Below are 20,263 nucleotides of genomic sequence, written 5' to 3'. Positions count from 1 at the left end.
ATTGTTGGTTGATCCACATTGGAGGAGGCGAGGTGATGAAGAAAGGTATTTCTGATGTATTTCTGTTTACTTACAAGAATGCCCACAGCCCTCCTTTCCTGAACACAGAAGAAATCACACAGTTGAGAGCTAGTTTCCTTGCTTATAGCTCCACACCTGTTCCAGGCAGCATCGTGACCCCGTAGCCCTCTGTTTCTTGTATTCAGTCCAGGTTTTGTATCAGTGATTATTCAGGCTGTTTGGAGTTTCCGTTCCCTGACTGTTTCAGCATGCTCTTTCTGTCTCCTCCTCCACCTGAACCATATTGTCCATCCACACAAAACCTTCTTTCCTTTTAACATCCTACCCGAGAACCGTCCCCTCAGAGCCTTCAGGTACTTGAGCAATCTTGCATTGTGGGTGGAAATACGGACTTAATGTCTCCTTCAGCTACCCTAAATAAAGAATGCAGTTAAATATACCAGTTTCAAGAAGGTTTAACCCAACCTATAAAAATAAAAGCCTAATGGACTGTTGCCCTGAGGTTTTTTCATCTTGCTGAAGACCCCTCCAGAAAATGCTGTGAAATTTATAAGTAATGGCATGGAAATAATAGGGAGTACGTCATTCAGAAAAAAAAAAGGAGAAAAAAAAAAAAAAAGAAGAAGAAGAAAAAAAAACTATTTTGCAAAGGACGTCAATAAATATGAAAGACTCTTCCTTTTTCCAATGGCAAACATAACACATAATATTGCCTCTTCCATTCCAAAGATTTAGTTGTGGGCTGAAAAGTTAAGTAACACTCTTCATTAAAGTTGCCAAAAAAAGAGAAACAAAAAACATAACACAACCTCCCTTGGAATATAAGATCTTAGAGGCTGGAATCATATTTTCATTGTGTGCCACCCTTTGAAAATTAAGGGTCTCACCTGGGACTGGTGGTCAGTGATGTTAAAGTAACATGCAGACACTATCCATAGGTGTATAAAGTAGCACAGAGTGGCCTTCAGGAAGGTCAAGAGACGAGGATTTACCTAACTGATCCTACGCCCACTCAAACTGATGACAAAGCACCCAGTGCTTTTAATAAAGGATCAAACCTACACAAGTGGACAGATAAAGTTCTGAAACACGCGGTTTGGCATAGGATGCCTCTTGGCTCCTAAACATTTATTTCCATCTGGTGTCCTCCCACTCTCACAGGTTAGGCGGCTGCAGCCACCAAAGAGAAGAAATCACGGGCTACAAGCACTTGCAGAAGCTCAAGGGAGAGATGCATGTTTTATTAACTGGTAATATGGAGAAAAAGTACAGGCATCTCAGGTAGCCTGATCCAACCTGTTATTTTTGAATTGTATGAGCAGTTTGATGTTTGGTACAGCTGCTCTGCATAGGTCTCAACCTCATTCATCCAAAAATGTGCTTGCAGTGGAAAGCAGGCTGCTGAGATGAATAGGATGAGAAATGGGTGTGGAGTTTGGAATCTCTTCCATGGCCAGACTTCCTCAGGAAAACGAATTCCCTTGCACAGATAATAATACCTAGGGATTGACCCAGCAAAAGCAGTTGAGAGAATTAACCTATGACTGTAAGCGGATTGCTTGCTCTGTGTTATTACAGAGCCATTTTCCATAGTCAACCTCAAAACACTTTGCAAAGGAGATTGCTTACCAATAATTAACAGTTCAACATGCACATAGCTCTTTTCTCCTTCACAGCACTTAAGTATCAATGCATCTTCATGCTTCTCTGAGAAGATGTGTAAGTTAATGTTATGATTATCTTTTTAAATGGGGAAATTTAAGCCCTGTGTTTGGAACCGGGGAGGGGTTTTCCTCCTTCCTCCTTTGGTCCTGTCTTTCTAGCCTTCGCTTGTATCTGGTGTCAGTTGCAGAAGTACCTAGTTTTGTAGGTCTTTGATCAGCTGTCTGGTTAGCTAAATTTATACCTGTGGGGAGATAATTACATGCTATCAGTAGTAAAGTGTAGTAAAATAATTTACGTTAATTAAAACACTTGCAAAGCCAAAGCAGGAATTCTCACTAAGATAAATCTGCTGCAGCGACAGCTGTATCTGAGGCTGCCTGCTTCCCGTACACAAACATGAAAATAAAACCAAGGACTAGTGAAAATCAGTTTCTTCATGCTGAAAAGAGGAAAGAGGTGTACCCACTGGGAGAACCATGGTGGTATCAATCCCAAAGAACACATCCCATCTGTGCAAGCAGAGCTGCGTTCATGAGCACCATACGTGATGAAGCCCAGTTTAACAATGTGCCTGTTTTGGGCTACAGGTGAATGGCCCAGAAGCAGAGCTGTGTGAACAGGCCTCATATTTTCTGGGAAAGATTTGGAGACCAATTAAATAACGTGACGGAGGCTTAAAAAATCACCTTGCTACCATCTTTGAATCCACCATCACTTCCTCCAGCACAATCCTTGTACTTTTCCTTTCTTTCTTTCTTTCAAGATGCTGGCTTGCATCTTGGAAGAAGCTCAGTGAGGGAGCTAAGCATCTTCTGAGAAGACACTAAGAAATCAGGAGGTTTGTGGGGTTGCAATGGGCGAGCCCCAGCTCAGCCCCCCCCAGCAAATTGTCTGTCACTGCACTGCATATTAAAATCCCAGGCCTTTCAGTCTGCTGCTTGCACATCTGGAGAGTTAGCCCAGGCTTCTTTCTCCAATACATCTCCAATAAAGAGGGTGCAGTCACCATTACAGGACTCACGGCTGTGTTTGTTAGTTGGTGAGGTGGTAAGATACTTGCCTACCTGCTCCCACTTTTCTCAGTGCTGCCCTGGGGTGCAGAGCGGATGCACATGTCGTTCTTTTCACTATTCTCTCCCCACACTCTGTGTTTTTGCTGTCATACTTTGCTCCCAAACAAGCGACGCCTTGCACCCCTTTCCTGACTTGCAGCAGCTCAGATTCCAGCTTTTTGCAAGGTAGTGGAAGTGGCACAACCGATCTGTCTAATCGGGCTTGCCCAGTGGGCCTGTTATCCCATACGCTCGGCAAGAAAGGAGCTTAAAGCCAGGGTGAGGAAGAGATTCCTCTCCAAAGATCAGCTAAGAGTCGGGTGGGATTTCAGCCCTGCGACTCTGACATTCAAGCAGGTCACGAGGGCACCCCCGTCCCCCTCCTGCTCTGTGACCTAGGGGGGGACTGCGAGCAGCAGGGACAGGGAGCCAAGCTGGAGCAGGCAGCGCCTGAATATATTTCATTTCAGGGTGACCTTTAACAGGTGTGGATTTACTGGTGGGGAGGGGAGAGGGAAGTAAGCGAGGGATTAAGGGGACTTTACCCTGCCTCCCCTTTAAGCAGCAGCTTGCACAGCATTCCAGCACTGTGAGAGGCAATTTGTGGCTGCGTGGCTTTATGTCTTCTGCCTCCCTCAGTCCTGGCCAGGGTTGTAGTGCCCCTTTTTTTTTAATTATTTTTTATTTTTTTTAGCAGTGCTGGGGATTCAATAGGTGGCATACTTCTTGCAGAGACAAGGCGTGCCGCGCTGCAGGTGTCTCAGATGTAAACCTGAGGTCTGGGGGGGATCACTCTTTTTCTGCAGGAGCTGGGATTTAAGCTGCAGTGGAAGCACACAATTCAGGCAAACACAAGGTGTGCAGTGCATTCCCTGGGTGACTTTGCCTGGAGTCTTCTCTTCTTGTCCTAGAGCTGCTGCATGCTGTTGAACAGCTGCTTCCCTCTAACCCAGTGTCTGCTGCCTTACAGTGATGGATTAAAGCAACTCTCCTTTTCCTTATCCCTCTCCAAGGGGAGCTGTAAAGTTTAATTAATTACATTGTGTAAAACATGATGAGATTCTTGGATGATAAATGCTATACAAATGTAGAGTATTTTTTAATGAGCGCTCTATGACGGCTGCAACAAAATGCTTGTTTAATCAAACCGATCTGAGCTGCAAAATATCCTCGCCCTGCTGCTACCAAGCAGAAACGATGCCAAGCAGTCTGTCTTTCATGGGCTATTTGGTTTGAGGGTCCCAAGGCATTTTCCAAATTTTTAACAAATTAAAAGGCATGGCCAATACGTGTATATATATTTATATATATTATAGATTTTTCCTTTTGTGTATGCAGCTTAGATTATATAACAATACCACTTAGCAACAGGGAAGGGAGAGATCAGTTCGCAGAGATGTCACGGCTGTGTGGCAGGGGGATGTGTGCCTCCTCTGGTTCTGCCTGGCCGTGTCAGGCAGCAGAATGCTGGCACCACACAGTTTGTGTTTTACAAGTTTCCCACAAGAGTGGGGATGTGAAATCAGCGCGGCTGCAGCTTCTCTGGTGCTCCCTCCTAAGCAAACTGGGTTAAAATTAAGTCTGGGAATGCCCATCTTTGTTGCACACTGCAATGTAAACCTACCCCCCAAAACTAAAGGTAGTTTCCATAATGAAGATTGCAGCCTGCCGTAATTGCGAGCAGAGTGCCATTTACTTTGCTGCAATTTGGTCAGGACAAAGAGAACAATTTCTTGAGCTAGACGAGCTGCCTTGGACTACTTGGTGGCTAGATCTTCAGCCTCACACTTCCTTCTGAAGGCTGTTTCTGCTGTTACCAGACTGTTAAAGTGTCATGTCAGCACTGAACAGAGGAGAGATACTACTTGAAGAAACACAACACAGTCTGGAAGAGAGGCAGTCTACAGATTTCCATCTAATGACGATACAACCCAGTTCTACCCAGCCTTTGGGATCCAAGCGTGCTCTAAACACAGGCTGCTATGGTGTCTGGCACTGGTGTTGTAGGATTGAAATGAGGACAGCAACCAGTCAGAGCCCCCTGAACTTCATCTGCACTGCTGTTTCCTGAAAGCTGTTACTTTGCAAAATTCACCTGTTCTGGACCTTTTATAATCTCTTTTATAATCTTTTGGTCATCTAGAGTTTTCATGAAGGAGAGAAGAGAAGGAGAATGGCCTTTATGCAGGCATCAGCTGGTTGTGCCAGGAAGGATAAAGAAGACACAAGAAATGAACTGTTGAACTCCTGGTGAGATGAGAGGGGTGAGTGAGACATTTTAAGGAATAACCAACCAATCAACGAATCTCACAAGCAAGTTCTCTTTTCTCATTATAAAGCAAAACCATGGTGGCAGAACTGTAGGACCATTCTTCAGAAGATTTATTGCCCTGGAGCATCTGCTTGGAAAAACTAAGTGCCGAGAAGAGCAGAAAATTGGAAGTAGGTTGCACAATCCGCAAGTCCACGAAGTTCTTGGACCTGGTGTGGAAAGACAGCGCTGGCTCCACCTTGTAAAGCTTTCTAAATCCTGGGAGAAGAACCACTGTAGTCTGATTAGAGCCAATGGAGGTTTTGTCATTCACTGGTCTAGATAGTAACAGCCACCCAGAGCGCTGCTGTAACCAGTACGGAGGAAAATACCTCCCAGTGCTGTGATGGATCTGTGACTAAGATCTGTGAGTCAAATGAACTTATGTGAGCTGTTGGAGTTTACAGGACCTCTGACAAGAGAGGGGTGCCTATGTTTCCCGCCTGTGAACATATCTCATTACAGCCCTCTGTATGTACAGCATTTTCTCAGAAACCAGCCTCAGGGACAATTATACATTAATAGCTACTTCTTTCAGAAGCAGCCAGCCCTGCTCCTGAGAAACAGCTATTTTCAGGCAGTCTTGTTCCTGAGGAACTGCTATTTTTAGTGAGTTCTATTTCTGAGGCAAAAAAAAAAAAATATTAAAAAAAAAATGAAGCCATTTCTGTATCCCTCCACCATGGCCCAGACCCACTGGCTGTGGTTGGCTTGCACTTTGCAGTAAACATTTCCTCTGTACATCTCAGCAGCTTGAAGAAAGTGGTTCTCCAGCCATTAAGGAAAGCAGCAGCCTGAGCCGGGGCTAATTATGCAGGGAGGGCTGGTGGGAGGCAAAGCCGTGCTCACATAGTATAGATTCCATTAGAACGAGTGGGGAGATGTAATGGGGCTCTCCTGGGAGATGCAGGACTTTTAGATGCCTAATTTGGAAGTCCGTTCTGGTATCCATTTTCAACATCCCAAGAGAAATGATTAATCCTGTACTCCAGGTTTCTCTGAATCAGTTTGTAGCTGTAGTAAATATGGGCTGAACATGATAACGTCACTGATGCTGTGGATAAATGACTTGAGGCAAGAGGTGCTCAGGTTCTGTGGCCATTAACTCGCTGTGTACAGTCATCTGGCAGCGATTTCGACTCAGGAATCTGCAGCTGAGATAAAAGAGGCTCTGTCAGAGCTGAGGAATGCGGTGTTTTGCAATACAAGTATCTAATATGCCGAGGGCCCCGTAAAGGCACCCCAGAAATGCTGTGTTCTCATTCCTGCAGCATCCCAACAGCATGGACCCAGAGATCTTCCATATGTTCTTGCGGCCTTGGCCTTTCAAGGGGCTTTTGGTAAATGCAACCACATGAAAATTCCAGTAATATCTTCTTGTTATCACAGATTTAACGCAGATACTGGTGTCCTGACACAAGGTTGAAGTGGTGGTTCTCACCCTGCTGAGGCAGTCCCGAATTTCAGCAGAGCCTGTGCAATTCATCTCAGGTGTGTTATGATCTCTTCCCTGCAGCTTTGTCTGCCTCTTATGGGTAACACATCTGGAGGACGGCAGCATCAGCAAAGAAAATACGCTGGAATCACATCTTGTCTATCCTAGTCGGTCTTCCCTTGGCAGGGTGCAAGGATTCAAGGAGAAAGTCAGCAGCTTGAGCTGCTGAGCTCACAGCCGCAGTGAAAAGAAGCTGCCCACCCTTGCTCCGGCACCACTTGCTCAGGGGCTGCTCTAAAGGCTGCGGTGTGTGTGTGGTCTGAAGGTCACTCCTTCTCGGAGAGAAGCTTTTCTTTCCTCTCCGAGTGGGAAGGGGAGGCTGTTAACGTTCAGCGTTGTAAGCAGTTTCCCTTCGCTCTTGCGCAGGCAATACTGATGAATTCGTTCTCTAAGTGAGGATTATTTATCTTGTTTCTAACCCCGTACAAGAGAGGAACTTGGTTGTGTTTGTCCTGGAAAAACAAACAATGACCCCCCTTCTTTTTTCTTTCTTTTCTTTTTTTTTTTTTTTTTTTTAAATACCCCTTGTATCCTCCCATCTCCAGGAAAAGTCATTATCTCTGGACAGCTTCTTGAAATCCGCTTGCCTTTGTATTCTGGTCAGAAGCAGAGCTCTGTTCAAAGTGCGAGTGAGCGGTGGCTGCTTTTATCACGACGAGAGCCCATTATTGGCACTTTTCCTTTTTTACTGCTTCACTAGAGAAAGGCAGGGAAAAAAATGGGACAGAAATCTAGGAAAGGAAGGGTAATTTACAGTTCACAAAGGAGCAGTAAAAATTAATTAGCTGTCTGAGGATCCATTCCAACCTGGGCCGTGGAGCTTGTGCCAGCTCTTTGCATCGCATAAACTGTCTGTGCTGTGCTAGGCTGCCGAGACCAGGCTTGTGCTGTGAAATTAGGGCTCTTTGCTGAGCTAGGAGTCCTTTGGGGCATGCAAAATATGTATGCACACCTAATTTGGTGTGCCAAGGAGACATGATGGTGCATATAACTCAGGTCATTACATGCTCAACTGGCTACTTATGACATTCACTATTAGTTGTCACAGTAACTGCTCATGTAAATTACAGATGCACTTATCCACATAATTTAACACTAAGCTCCTTTGAAAATCGAGGCCCAATTCCTCCTCCTTTTCCATGTCGGTGTCTGCATGAATGAAATGCACTTTACACACCAAAACCCTGTGGTCCTGTTCCAAAAGGGGACAGAGCCCCACGGGGACTGGAGATGTGACCAGACACTGGCCCAGCTGGGCTACGGGCCAGTTTGGTCCTGCTGCGGGATGCAGGCACTGAGCGACTTCAGCATCTTGCCAATCGTGTTGCCAGCCCTCCAGTCAAGCCTGAGATCCCCACCTGGAGAAAGAACTTCACAAATCAGAAATGTCCTAAATTGGATCCTTTTTTGGTGCATAATTTTCAAAACTGTAATTTCCATTTGAGAACTATTTGTCCTGATCCTGAGCGTCAGCTGAACTCGTTTTTTTTTTTTTTTTTCCTTTTTTTTTTTTTTCCTGTAGTTTAATTTAGGCAGCAGATGCCATCAGAATGTTAATGCCTTCTTAATTCTCACCTACATGCTTTTATTCTTATTAATTTGTTATCTGGGGCTTTAATATTCTATTTTTTTTCCTACTTTGATCAGTTGAAATAATTTGATGGCAGCATTTCAACAGGGCTTGCGATGGGAAAGTGGGTAATGGTGCATCACCAGTGTATATTGCTGTGTATCCTGCAGCGTGCTCAGCTGTTGTACTGTGAGAGCATGAATCATGTGAGGTTTTTAGGTGATTATAGATGAGGCCTTACTTATCCCTGCTGTGAATAACCAGAGAGGGAACAAGCTCATGGGGACTGTTTCCCTAGCTGAGGATTTTGCCCAGTGCAAGCTCAGGGCTGGCTACACCGCGATCCAGGAGCGTGATCCTAGCCCATGGAAGTGCAGCTGAGCTTGCATTCAGCTGCATGGTCACAGTTTTTTGGAGGTTTTGTCATCGCCCTTAAACCATTGGTACGAGTAGCCGATGGAGGGGCACCCACAGGTATCCCAGTCTCAGATCAGGGATGGTGCTTCCTGAATGAGAGCCACAGGGGTGGCAGCAGAGGGTGGGATTCTCTCTGCTCTTGTTATTTAGGGGATGGAATAGGTTTCTTGGGTTATCCCCGAGACTTTCTGGTAAAAGTATGGGACCGGTTTTCATTTTACTCCACCAATACTGTTGCAGATACCAGATGGCAGAGCAAATGCCTCTTTTCTTGGGATCCTACCTATAGGATGAGGGGTGTAGAAAGTTGGATTTTAGGAGGGTTACGAGCAAGCTTTTGAAGGTGGGTGCTCAATGAGAAATGGCCTACATTGGGTTCCCAAACATGTCTGAATAAATTTCCAATCCAGATGTACCTTACAGACAACTCAATAAGTGGCTAGTCTGTGAGTTTTGGGGCAGTATTTGTGCTCCAAGCCAGGCAAATGTTAGCAATTCTGTGTGCTCAGAGCTGCTGATTGTGTTCACCGGAGCACGGTGACTCCAGGTCAGAGCTTGCTCAAGTACAGGCAGCCTGAAGGGTGACTGAAATGGTAACAAGCTTGTGGAGGGAAATCTGTGCCTTCAGACCAAAGATTGTACAAGGCAGAGGCCTGCATCCAACTGTACCCAACAGCTGCAGTCCAACAGTTTGGTGTGAAACATCTGAGTAGGGTGAAACTGTGGCTTTCATTCGGGCAGATGTAATCCATCTGCTGGTGGGATCAGGGATGGGACAGCTCTGGAAAACTGGGATTAAGATACACAAGCAGTGCAAATTAGGCATCAGATTATGCACATGAGAAGCACGACGATCATTCGGTATTTTGGTTGGCTTCCAGGTTTGGATTTGGAGCCCTGTATTTCTGGTGCAGGAAGGCAGCAGCTGATGTGCTGTGCCTCAAAAGATGCTTCTGCCCCTGACGTCCGGATGCAATAGCAGTCACACGCTCAGTGCGAGCTGTCTCCCTTTCCTCCCCTCCTCCTTCCCCCCACAGGAAAGTGGATCCTGCTGCAAACCAGTCCCAGCTTGGACAGAGCTGGCAGAGGAAGAAGTTTCAGAGGCCAGGTCCTTCCACAGGCTTTGCCCTGTCCATCACCCTTGAAACTCAGTCCCATTAAGAACCGATAGCTTTCTGGCTGATGCGAACGGCTGCATGACACATCGGATGTTGTGTATAGGACTTGAAGAGGTCGATGAGAGCTATCTGAATCATTCATTACCCGGTGAAGTAGGTGAGTGTCTGCTATTGTCCTTATCCTTGTAGAGAAGGATGCTCAAGCACAAAAAAAGGCTGAGAGATTTAGTGAAGGTACCTAAAGGAGGCAGAGCTCAGAAACAGACAATTATTCTTCACCTATTTCTCTGTGAAAATCATGTGCTAGGGATTATTGTTATTATGATTGGTCGGCTTGTGCAGTAGAAGCACTATAATGTGAATTTAGTCTTTTCTGCTGTTTTTTGGTAGTCCACAAATCAATCACACCAAACAGTTCCTGCTGTGTCTCCATGATAAGCTCTTTCTCTGTAGGCGTTGTGTGTGCTTGCCTGGTCATTAGGTTCACATGGGAGTTATCCTGATTCTCCTTCAGAGGAACAACAAGACTCTTTTTTAAAAACAAAGAAAACCTCGATGTTAGATTGCTGTTAACATTCCCTGGGGCTGCAGGGAAGGATTCGTTCTTTATGCTTCCTGAATGGTTTCTTTGGTTCTCTTGCGCCATCCAAGAACAATGTTGATATGTGTCCTTATTGCAACCAGACATTGACATGGGCACCAGCAGTGCTGGATGCTGTACAGACACAGAGCAACCAGGTGGTCCTTGTCCTAAGGAACTTAGGATCAAAAGAAAAAGGGATCAGGATCTGTGGTAGGTTGCAGGTCAAGACCTTTCTTTGTCCTTCCAGCTCTAGTGCAATCATGAGAGGTAAATAACAGAGAGAGCAGAGTGAGAAGAGGGTCTTCTGCTTGAGAAGCTGCTCGTTCTGTTATTGACCTTTCATGGTTACCTGAGGTAATTCCAGGACACTGGGAAAGAAAGAAGCTCATGTATGTACACTGGTAAATATGTATAAATGAGGGACTTGAAGAGACCTTCTGCCAGTTCGGGAACAACTCAATTCCTGCTAAATAAGACTCAGCAATTCATGTAGCAATTTGGGTGGTCTTGATTTTTAACCAATAAAAGAACCAACCTCTTGATCCCTGGCTCTTCTGCAGTATCCTTCCCTCTTTTTCTTTTATTTTTCCCAGCCTAATGCTCAAACATACCCAGAAAAGCCTGTTCTTTTCCCAGCTGGCTGCATCTCTGTGGAGAGACTGTGGCCCTCTTCCATTTCAGGCCCATTTGACCTTGCCTTGTAGCCAGATGTTTCACTGGAGAACTTACACTTGGGAGAGCCTGGGCTGCATTCAGCTGTTGGTGAACTCTCTGCCTCGGTCAAGCAGCTGTAAACAAAAACAGCCCAAGAAAAACAAAATCTTTCCTAAACTGAGTTGGCCAAGGACAGAACTGGATCCAGAGATGCAGATGGCTGCTTGTGTATCTGTAAGGCTGTGTAGAGAAGCTCATCTGCCATCCCTGATCTTCAAAGATGGGTTTCACTGAGCTGAAGGCTTTTTTTTTTTTTTTTTTTTTGGCGTTTGGAGAAACTTGACACGGAGACTGCTTCCAATGCTGCCTGTGGTGCATTGTACTGTTTGCAGCTGCCTGTGCATTTGAGTGAGTTTCTGGCCAAAAGCATTTAGAAAGTCATGGTTTGCTGGCCTGAAAGTCACAGGAACAGGAGTCACAAGAGCTCCACAGCAAAACAATTAAGTCAGAAACATCCTTTCTTCTGAGAGCCGTATCACAGGTCAGTTGAGATCACTCACCTGGTAGAGAGGCTTTCTGAGGGTACAGCTCTGTCTTCCACACCTGGTGAGGAGATGTGAGTGATGTCCTCTGGGGTCAAAAAAACAGCAGGAATTTAGATTGTTGGAATGGTGCCCTTCAATCTGGGAAGTGGCCAACTCCCAAATCTCCCATTTTGCACAAGATGCGGTGAGGCTGATAGCTGGCTTAGGTGTGGTTAGAACTTCACTTGCAAGCTGGCATGTAGAAGAGCACAGGGTGCCCTCATCCTGTCGCTGTGACAAGTTACAGGAGTTGTGGGCTGCAGCCACAGGCCCTTCCAGCTTGCTTTGGACCTGGTCTTCAGCTCTGAGAAGGCTTTTTCTGTTTGAGTTGTGCTTGACCTGTTTAGAGGGCAGAGGAACTGTGTGAACAGCAAGATTTGCTCTTTGATTTGCTGTTTGATTGCTGCTGTACCAGGAAGGATGGATGGAGGCCTGAGACTGAGCAGCACTCACCCAGAATCGTGTTGATACATCAGTGATTTCTCCTCCGCAAGGGTCAGGCTTGCCTGTCCCTGAGCATCTGCTACCACTCAGCAGATCTCCACCACTGTGTTGAGATGTTTATGCAATACTCAGTATTCCCTCAGAGAGAAATGTGCCATCTCCTGCTCCTGCATATATATTAACTCCATGTCTTACAGCCAAGTACCTGCTAGGCCTGAGCCTGTCTGCTGTAGAAGACCTTGAGATGACATGGCTACGGCCCATGGCCAATTTCTCCACTGATCCATCTCTGGCCCTGTAAATCATTTTTAATAACCAGAGTGCAGTTCTAATGTGGGCTGGATCTGTTTAACCTAATCTGAGTACCAAAGCTGGTTGCAGTGATATCTGAGCACCTGTGACTTCCTCAGACCAGCTAGAATTCAGGACTGTGAAGCCAATGGTTTTTCCTGTTCATGCTGCACTGACACATCCCTCTCCTGGGTGATTAATAACTTCCAGAGATAGCAGTAAGATCAGTTACACCAAGGTAAGGAAGAGATGAATAGGGCCGTAGGGCAGATATGCCTTTCTGTTTCCCAAATTAAAAACTTTTCTGGCTGTCCAGACCTTGGCTTCAGCATCTCAGGGAGACATTCCTCTTTTGTAAGAAGTTCCATGGGTGGCATTGCTCAGCAGACTGGGCACAAGGAGGGAGCTGCAAAGAGGAAGGGATCTGATAACACTATTTTGCCCTCTGTGCTTAGATCAACACTTCAATCTGTTTTAAACATCCGCTTCACCATTCCTGCCGTCCAATATCCCACGTTGGCCCCAGCAAGAACTATTTTAATCCCTCATCATTCATCGGGAGGCCCCTTCCTGTTCCCTTTCTGTCTGCTCCCACATGCACGTATGTGCATCTCTCCACCGAGAAATCCCCTCTGCTAGCTGTCCTCGGAAAGGTCACCCAGGGATATTAACAAACAGCAGGTGTAAAATTAACAACTGGTGCGATTCCAATCATCTGGCAGGAAGGAAAACGTTGGACAATAGGTAGAGCCAGGGTAAAGTTTCCAGCTGAAGGCTGATTGCCTGATATAGGACAGCACATCGGTGGGCTGGGAACTCTCCTGGGAATGTGAAACCGATAGGGTATTAGCAGGCCCTCTCTGCCCCTCCAACACAATTGTTTTCTGCTTGCTCAAAAATATTTGGAAATGTTACCGAGCGGGATGTGTGGGTGAGAAGGCATCTTCCAGCCAATCGGCTGGGTAGATTTCAGCCCTCCCCTGGAATTTTAAACTTTTTTTTCCCTGATGGAAAGGGAGGTGAATCCTCCATGGTTAGTTTAGGGGTCTTAAAGCGTTTTGGATGAGTTCCTGTAGCACAGAAACAAGTGGTGCCCTCGAGGATTGCAGAAAATGCGGAGAGATGGCGGGATGGATAGGTGGGTATATGATCAATACAGAAACTGTTCTGATCCCTTATCATTTTTGTTAGTGGAACTGGTTTTAACTGCCTGAAATGATGTGATTGTCACCAGCTAATGGCACCTCTGTGGTGTAAGGTTTTGGGAGGTGTGGATGGTAGATTTGTTAGGCCTTGACTAGTGTCAACATGGTGGTTTGAGACCATGAGCACAGGGGTAAGACTGCTGTCTAATGCAGGCTGTGGGTGTACCCAGGGGAAGCTGGCAGCACTGAAGGCAGTGAAAACTGTGGAGAAAGGAAAAGGATGTTGAGAAGGTTGATTTAAACCCTGGTGAGCTGAAGTACTCTGCAAGTATTACAGAGAGCGCTGTGCTTGGTCCCAGTGTGGAGAGTTTGGCCAGAGGTTTTAACACACTTTCTTCCCTCAGCTGGGGTTCAAACACTGAACTCTTGCCTCTGTGAAGTAGGAGAAAACCTGCAGGGATTGCTGCACCTGTAGGCCAGATCGCTTGCAGCTATCTGGCTTCTTTAGCTTCCTCTGCCCTTCTCCTTTCCTGACTTCAAAGCTGGCAGTATGACATGATACCGGGTGTCCTTTGGCAAGATGCTACCACACAACCAGAACTTGTAGGCCCCTGTCCAGCTGACACAGAGTCCATCCTCTGCTTAAACAGGTTTGGTACAAACTCCATCCACCACGACGCATTTAGTGCTGAAAAAGTGCTCTCACGGGTCTCTGAGGCTCTGCAGGGATCCCATTGCTCCTGCTTAGCAGGGATCTCACACGTGGACTGTGCTGACAAGGGATGGCTGCGCCGAGAGGAGGTCTGATAACGCCGTGTAACCCTGATGTACGTTGTCAGCAGCGCTGCCATCGCCAACGAGAGCAAAGGGGAGGAGTGAAATTCTCCTGTTCAATTGGGCGAATTTGACACCTCGTTCTTGTGCCCTTGTGGCTCGGCCACTTGACATTTCTAAACAATCTCAAGCAAGTTCACTGGAAAACTATCCCATGTCAGGAGCTGATGATGTCAAGGCTAATAACAGTTCTGGGTTCAAGCCCTCCTGATCCTTCAGGCAAGGACCTCAAGGTTTGGCTCCAAGTCAATAACAAGGCCTGTCACGTCGACAATGGCTTTTTATGAATCCCAGCGAACGCCTTTCCCAAACAAAAACATTCATTTGGTTTTCAATGCAGAAGGCTAGCAGATTTCAAAGGCAGGTTCTCTCCTCCTTGCGTGGAGCAGCATGCAAAATTGGAGAGCTTGGAACAAGCAACAGCACTTGGCCCTAGAGCAGGAGACGGGGACGGTGATAAATCTTTATCTGGGAAATTCTTCACTTCCTCTGGAATGGTGCAAGCTGAGTGTTTTCATCTCTAGAGAAGTGGGGAGTTTTTCCATGTCCCCTTCCATCATCTGGATGTTAACAATACCACTTGGCTGCCTTTGTTAATGTTACAATGGCCCTCAGAGAGAGGGAGCTGGCCTTACTGGGAAATGCGCGGCTGGATGTCAGGGGAGGAGATAGCGGGGATCTTACTGGCTCACAGAGAATAAAGGAATTGTAGGGTGGCATTCACTTGGCTACTACATTATGATCCTGACACCCTGTTGAGAATAATGCCACTGGAACGGTGTCCAAAATGATAATTATAACCGCTTCTTATTTTTAATTTCCTTTTAATAAGGAAAACAGTGGTCACCATCCCAACAACAAAAACATTGCTCTGCCCTTCCAGATATCAGCAAATTATAAAGCACTGGTTAATTAACACAGATGTCTCTACAGGCCTCTCTTCTGAACTGAAAACTCTTGTGTACTCCAGCTCAGCCAGACACATACATCAGCAGGTACAAACCAGGGCGCTACAGAAAATGCTGCACCCGCTCTTCTGTTGGCCTTATTTCACAAAGGAGTACTTGAGTCATGGAGAAATAAGGTGACTTGCTCCACGTCCCTGGGTGAGTCAGTGGGAGAGAACAGATTCAGCTGTTCACATCTCACCGTTTTTCTGTCAAATGACATTTTTGCTGTTTTGTGGAAGGCATTTGAAACGAGGCTCCTAAATATGTAACCTGATGTTCAGAACTGCTGAGTGCTCACTAGTTCCCCCCCAGGCAGTACCTAAACAAGATATCCATGGGGGAAAGCTGTCTTGTCCTGAACATCAGCAGCCTCTAACAGTTATTCCTACTTGTGCACTCATGTTTTTGCAGGTGGACTCTAGCTCTGCACACCCATCCAGTCTGATGCACACAGAGCCAGCACAGGACAAGGAGGACCACATCAAATAGCTCCAGTTTCCTGAACTGCTATTAACAGTGGTGTGGCTATTTCACATGTCCATCCAAAAGACCCACATGATGATAGCAAGTCTTTTACTGAGAGGGTTTGAAATACAGTTGTCAAAAATCTTAGCTAAGGGAAAATTGGTCCATGTAGTTTGGCTGCATGAAGCTTTGCTTCTGAACAATTCCTGACCACAGACCCAGTGGGTTTCTCAAACTGCAACTAATTTCCTGCTGGCTTATAGGAATTTTCTGTACAGTCTCTCTCTGTTGAAGGTCAGAAAATTTCAGGTATCTCCTGAGATCCCAGAACCAGGGTTCTGATGTACTAGGAAAGCAGAAAGGAGAAGTCTGTGTGAGGTTGGCAAAATCTGAGCAAAACAGCGTTTATGGTTCAGACAGCATTTCCAATTATCCAGCACTTAGGCATCAGGAAGATTCAGATAAGAGGTCTCAGATTTAGCTCCTCTCTTCTCTCTGCAAGTTAAAGTGCTACATTTTTATTTTTTTTTTTAGTAGACAATCAAATCTGTGATAACAAATTTCAAGATAAGAGGAAAAGATTGTCTCTGCAGAGAATGGAAGGAATCATTTTGGCTCTAGGGTAAGCTCAGTGATCCATCTGAGGCATGGGTGGCTGTCATTCCATACACATTAAACAGAAGCTAGGGAGCTTGCTGCAAGAGTAGCTGGATGAAATCCTATGGCTATTTTATGTACAGGTTATCAGACCAGATGTGTGATCCTCAAAATATTTGACTCTATGATATATCATTTGCAGTGCTGAGTAAAACTTAACTGAGCTCCTGTTACACTTCCATCAGGGCTATTTATACACAGTAAGAATGCCAGAGCCTAGTTTCTGACTTCTGCCTTAAACCTGAGAAGAGTAAATTGAAAATCATATAGTTCCTGCAGTGTTAGATCACATCAGTACCTTAAGAGAAGCTCTGCTCTATAGCTCCATCCATTTCTTCTGCCTTGCAAGCAGCCAGATTGCCAAAAGAACAGGTGTCATCACCAAGCTGATAGGAGCCATCCTCTCTCCTTCCCTGGAGTATTTATTAATTCCTCTAATACATAAGCTCTCATTGCCTGGCAGTTTCCTCATAGGAGAGTGTCCCAATTTCCCTTCTCTCCTCACTGCATAGCCACCCACAAACAGCTTTTCAGTCATCTGAATGCTTGTAGATCACCAGCATATAGCAAAGCTTTACAGAGCATGAGCAAACAACCCAAATGCTAATCCAACAGCACCGTGTTGAGGCTTGTCTTTATTTTCTGGGATGGATAATCAGCATCTCTAGAAGAGCTTCTTCCTAACGCTTTGCTTATAAAGTCCGTCAGTCCAATCCTACCCTGTTTTCTACCAAGACCTCTGGCTCTGAACCCTGTTATACATTATACGGAGTGATGCCCATGGCACTCACCCATCCTAGCTACTTCTAGTTACCTGGGTATGTCAGCAAAAATTTCCTTCTCCAGATGCAGGTTCCTGTTTTGAGGGTTAGGCAGCAGCAAAGCTCTGCTTCTCTGAAGCTTTTCCATCTACCACAGAGATGCTTTAATCTCTCCCCCTCCTTGCCCTTTGCGTTATGCTATGGGGTGGAGAGGAAGCAACCCTCTGAATCTAAAACTCTCTTACCCTTCTTTTCCCACACAAGCCAAATCCCAGCCCTTGCTTGCTTCTTCTTCAGCCCCCTTCTGAGCGTGCTCTCATTAAGACCCCAGAGGGAGGAGGTGATGCTCTGAAATTGTCTTAATTGCTCTTGTTTATGCTGGTTACGATGGCAATAAGATGCCATGCAGAGGAGGCTTTCTTCAGATGTGCAGGCTCTCCATTGTTCCGTATTCTGAAGGATTGTCTGTAGGCAGCTCCAAGTCACTTACAACAATAGATTAATATGAAGATCAGTAATGCTCAGTGACTCACAGTCACACACATGCGAGACCCACCAATCGCTGTGACCTGCCACCGGATTTGAGGGGAGGTTAAGTGTTGCTGGTGTGCTCCTGCAGGATGCTGACGAGATAATGCTCTGCACTTGCACGGTTTCTGCTATCCAGGAGCTCCCCAAACATGAATGGAGAATGCTGTTTTGCTAGGGCAGGCAGCAACTGCTACGCTCACTGGAAAGCAGGAAAGTGGAACAGAGCACGTATTTTGTCCTATGTAAATCTGCACGTGCCAAAGCTTAAACAGGTGTCAGGATTTCTGACTCTTGGCCCCCGATCTATCTGCCACGCTTTCGGTCATCCTGACCCTAACGAGGGTCTTTTATGCTGTGTGCTGCTTGTGTTGTATTCCATTTATCACCCTTAAAAAATGAACAGGGAAATCTCCATCTCACAGGTTCTTCTCCAGAGCTCTGCAGTGCAGTGTCTGGGTCTTCATCTGGCAGTGACCCATCGGGATACATTGGGATACCCCAGCTGTGGGTTTCTCTCTTTCTAACCCACCGTTGAGACTTAGAGCTTCATGCTGGGGCTGACTGTGTTGGAATTGGAGTACTATGCTTTCCATTCATATTTTTCTGAATAGTCCCAGTCTGCCAGTCCAATATCAGAGACACTCTACAACCTTCTGATCCAGCCCTTGATCCAAGAGGTCTGTGTGCCCTCCTTTTCCCTATATCCTTGGATAGGGGATATATGTGCCCTCCTATCATGTCCCCACCAGTCCCCACTCACTCAGGGTCTACCATTCTCCTTCTGTGTGTCAGGCACTCGCACATCCCCTGCCTCTCTCACCCATCATTCTCTGTACTTCTCTGCCAGAGACTCACCATTTTCCCCATTTTTCCTTTCCCCCATTCTGGAGGGGAGGAGGAGATGCCCACTCCCATTTTCCTCCCAGTTTGGGAAATACATTAATACATTAACAGCTATCATCAACCTGTTCTTGCCTCTAAAGTCTATTATGGAGCTGGGACAAGCTGCTGAAACTCCTCACCAGTTTCCTGGGGCTCTGCACCCCAATTTTTGCCTATTTACAGTCCTTGGATGCTGACAACGGCCCCATAATTTTGGGCATCAATTAGGTTTGATGCTCCTTGTTGCCATATTGCATGTACTCCAGCAGAGAGACGAGGGGAGAAATGCTTTCCAGCTGAGTGTGAAAAACTGCCTTGCTCAGTCCGTAAGTAGCATGCTTCGCTGAGTCTGGCTAATTTTCTTCCCCATATAAAACAGTGCAGTTTCTGCATAATTTTGTGCATTACAAAAACACCAGATCTCAAGAGCTTGATGGTGGGCCAGGCCCCAAGTGTGTCGCTGAGCAATTACTGAGTCTCTGCCTGCCTCAAGCTGAATAAAACCTTGAATCAGAAGCTCAGGACCTGACCCCTGATTAGATCTGTGTGCTTTTCCATATTCATAAAATAAGAAGTGTGCTTATACTGGGTCAGCAAAGGGCCGTCTGATTTAGTATCCTGTCATATATAACCCAAAAGCAGGTACCCAGGAAGGGCCAGGAAGACTCTTCTTCCATAAATATGCATTTCATTTGGAACTATAACTTATATAAATGGGCAGAAGTTCTATGTAATTAGCAACCCTCTATGGATTTCTCTTCCACAAAGTTTTCCAGACTTCCCTTAAGTTTATATACATTTTTGGCTCACGCAATATCCTGTGGCAAGGAGTCCTTCAGCTTAACCACACATCTCCTGCCATTTGAGACTGAAATCTCCCTGTTCTCATGAGGTTTTGAAGCCCCAGCATCTTCGCTAACAGCGGTGCATTTGGTGGCTAAGTGGTGAAGTTTTTCTCCCTTCTCCATCCCTTTGAATCTGTAAAGCTGCACCCAGCGTAGTCACCATGCTGGGAGGAGAAACACAGGAGAACTTCAGGATCCTGGGGTGAAATCCTGCAGGGCACCTGCCTGAGGTCCCAATGGTGACCTACGAAACATCCTCCTTGGGGTCACCCTGTGCTGTCGCTGTGAAACAGCAACATCCCCCAAAACTGGGAGCAAATTGGGATGTGGATCCAGAAGAGGGCAATGGTGCCACATCCCCACCAGTGCTCTGAGCACCAAATCAGCCGAGGACAGCCACTGCAGGAACACAGCCAAGTAGCCAAGCCACCTTGGCTAGCAGATCTGTGTGTTCCTGGCTGTTTTGTGGCAAGCAGATTGAAGTGGGAGGCAGCTTTCAGCTGCTGTCTCAGGTCAGATGGGACTGTCAGTCAATTGTTAATTATGACTCTTCTTCTTACTAATTTCTGTAACTTCCATCACCATGGCAGCTAACTGCTGTGGAAAGATTCAGCCAGAAAAAAAAAGGAGAAGACAACCAAACTTTTCATAGCACGGGAACAGGAACTAGTTACAGGGGAGGAGGGAGAGATCTGCAGTTTGTTTTTTAGGAGAATTTAATGCCACGCTCTGGAAGCTGCTCAGGTTTGGCTTCGTATGGTCCTACCAAAGGGAGGCCAAGCCTACTTTTGCCTGTCCTGTGCTGAGAGTTTTTGTTCAGCTAACCTGGCCCTGGCCCAGCGGATGATGAATATATTGTACCTTTTCATTGCACGGGGTGCTTGGCACAAGGATTTTTCTTAGTCTATGCCAATTACTGGGAAACTGCCTTATTATCACAACTTCTCTACCCTGACCTGGCCAGTCAATCAGTTTTAATACTTGGTGA

The sequence above is a fragment of the Aythya fuligula genome, chromosome 15 (assembly GCF_009819795.1).
Source record: "Aythya fuligula isolate bAytFul2 chromosome 15, bAytFul2.pri, whole genome shotgun sequence".
NCBI classification, from domain to species: Eukaryota; Metazoa; Chordata; class Aves; order Anseriformes; family Anatidae; genus Aythya; species Aythya fuligula.
Note: the sequence above shows the minus strand (reverse complement) of the source record.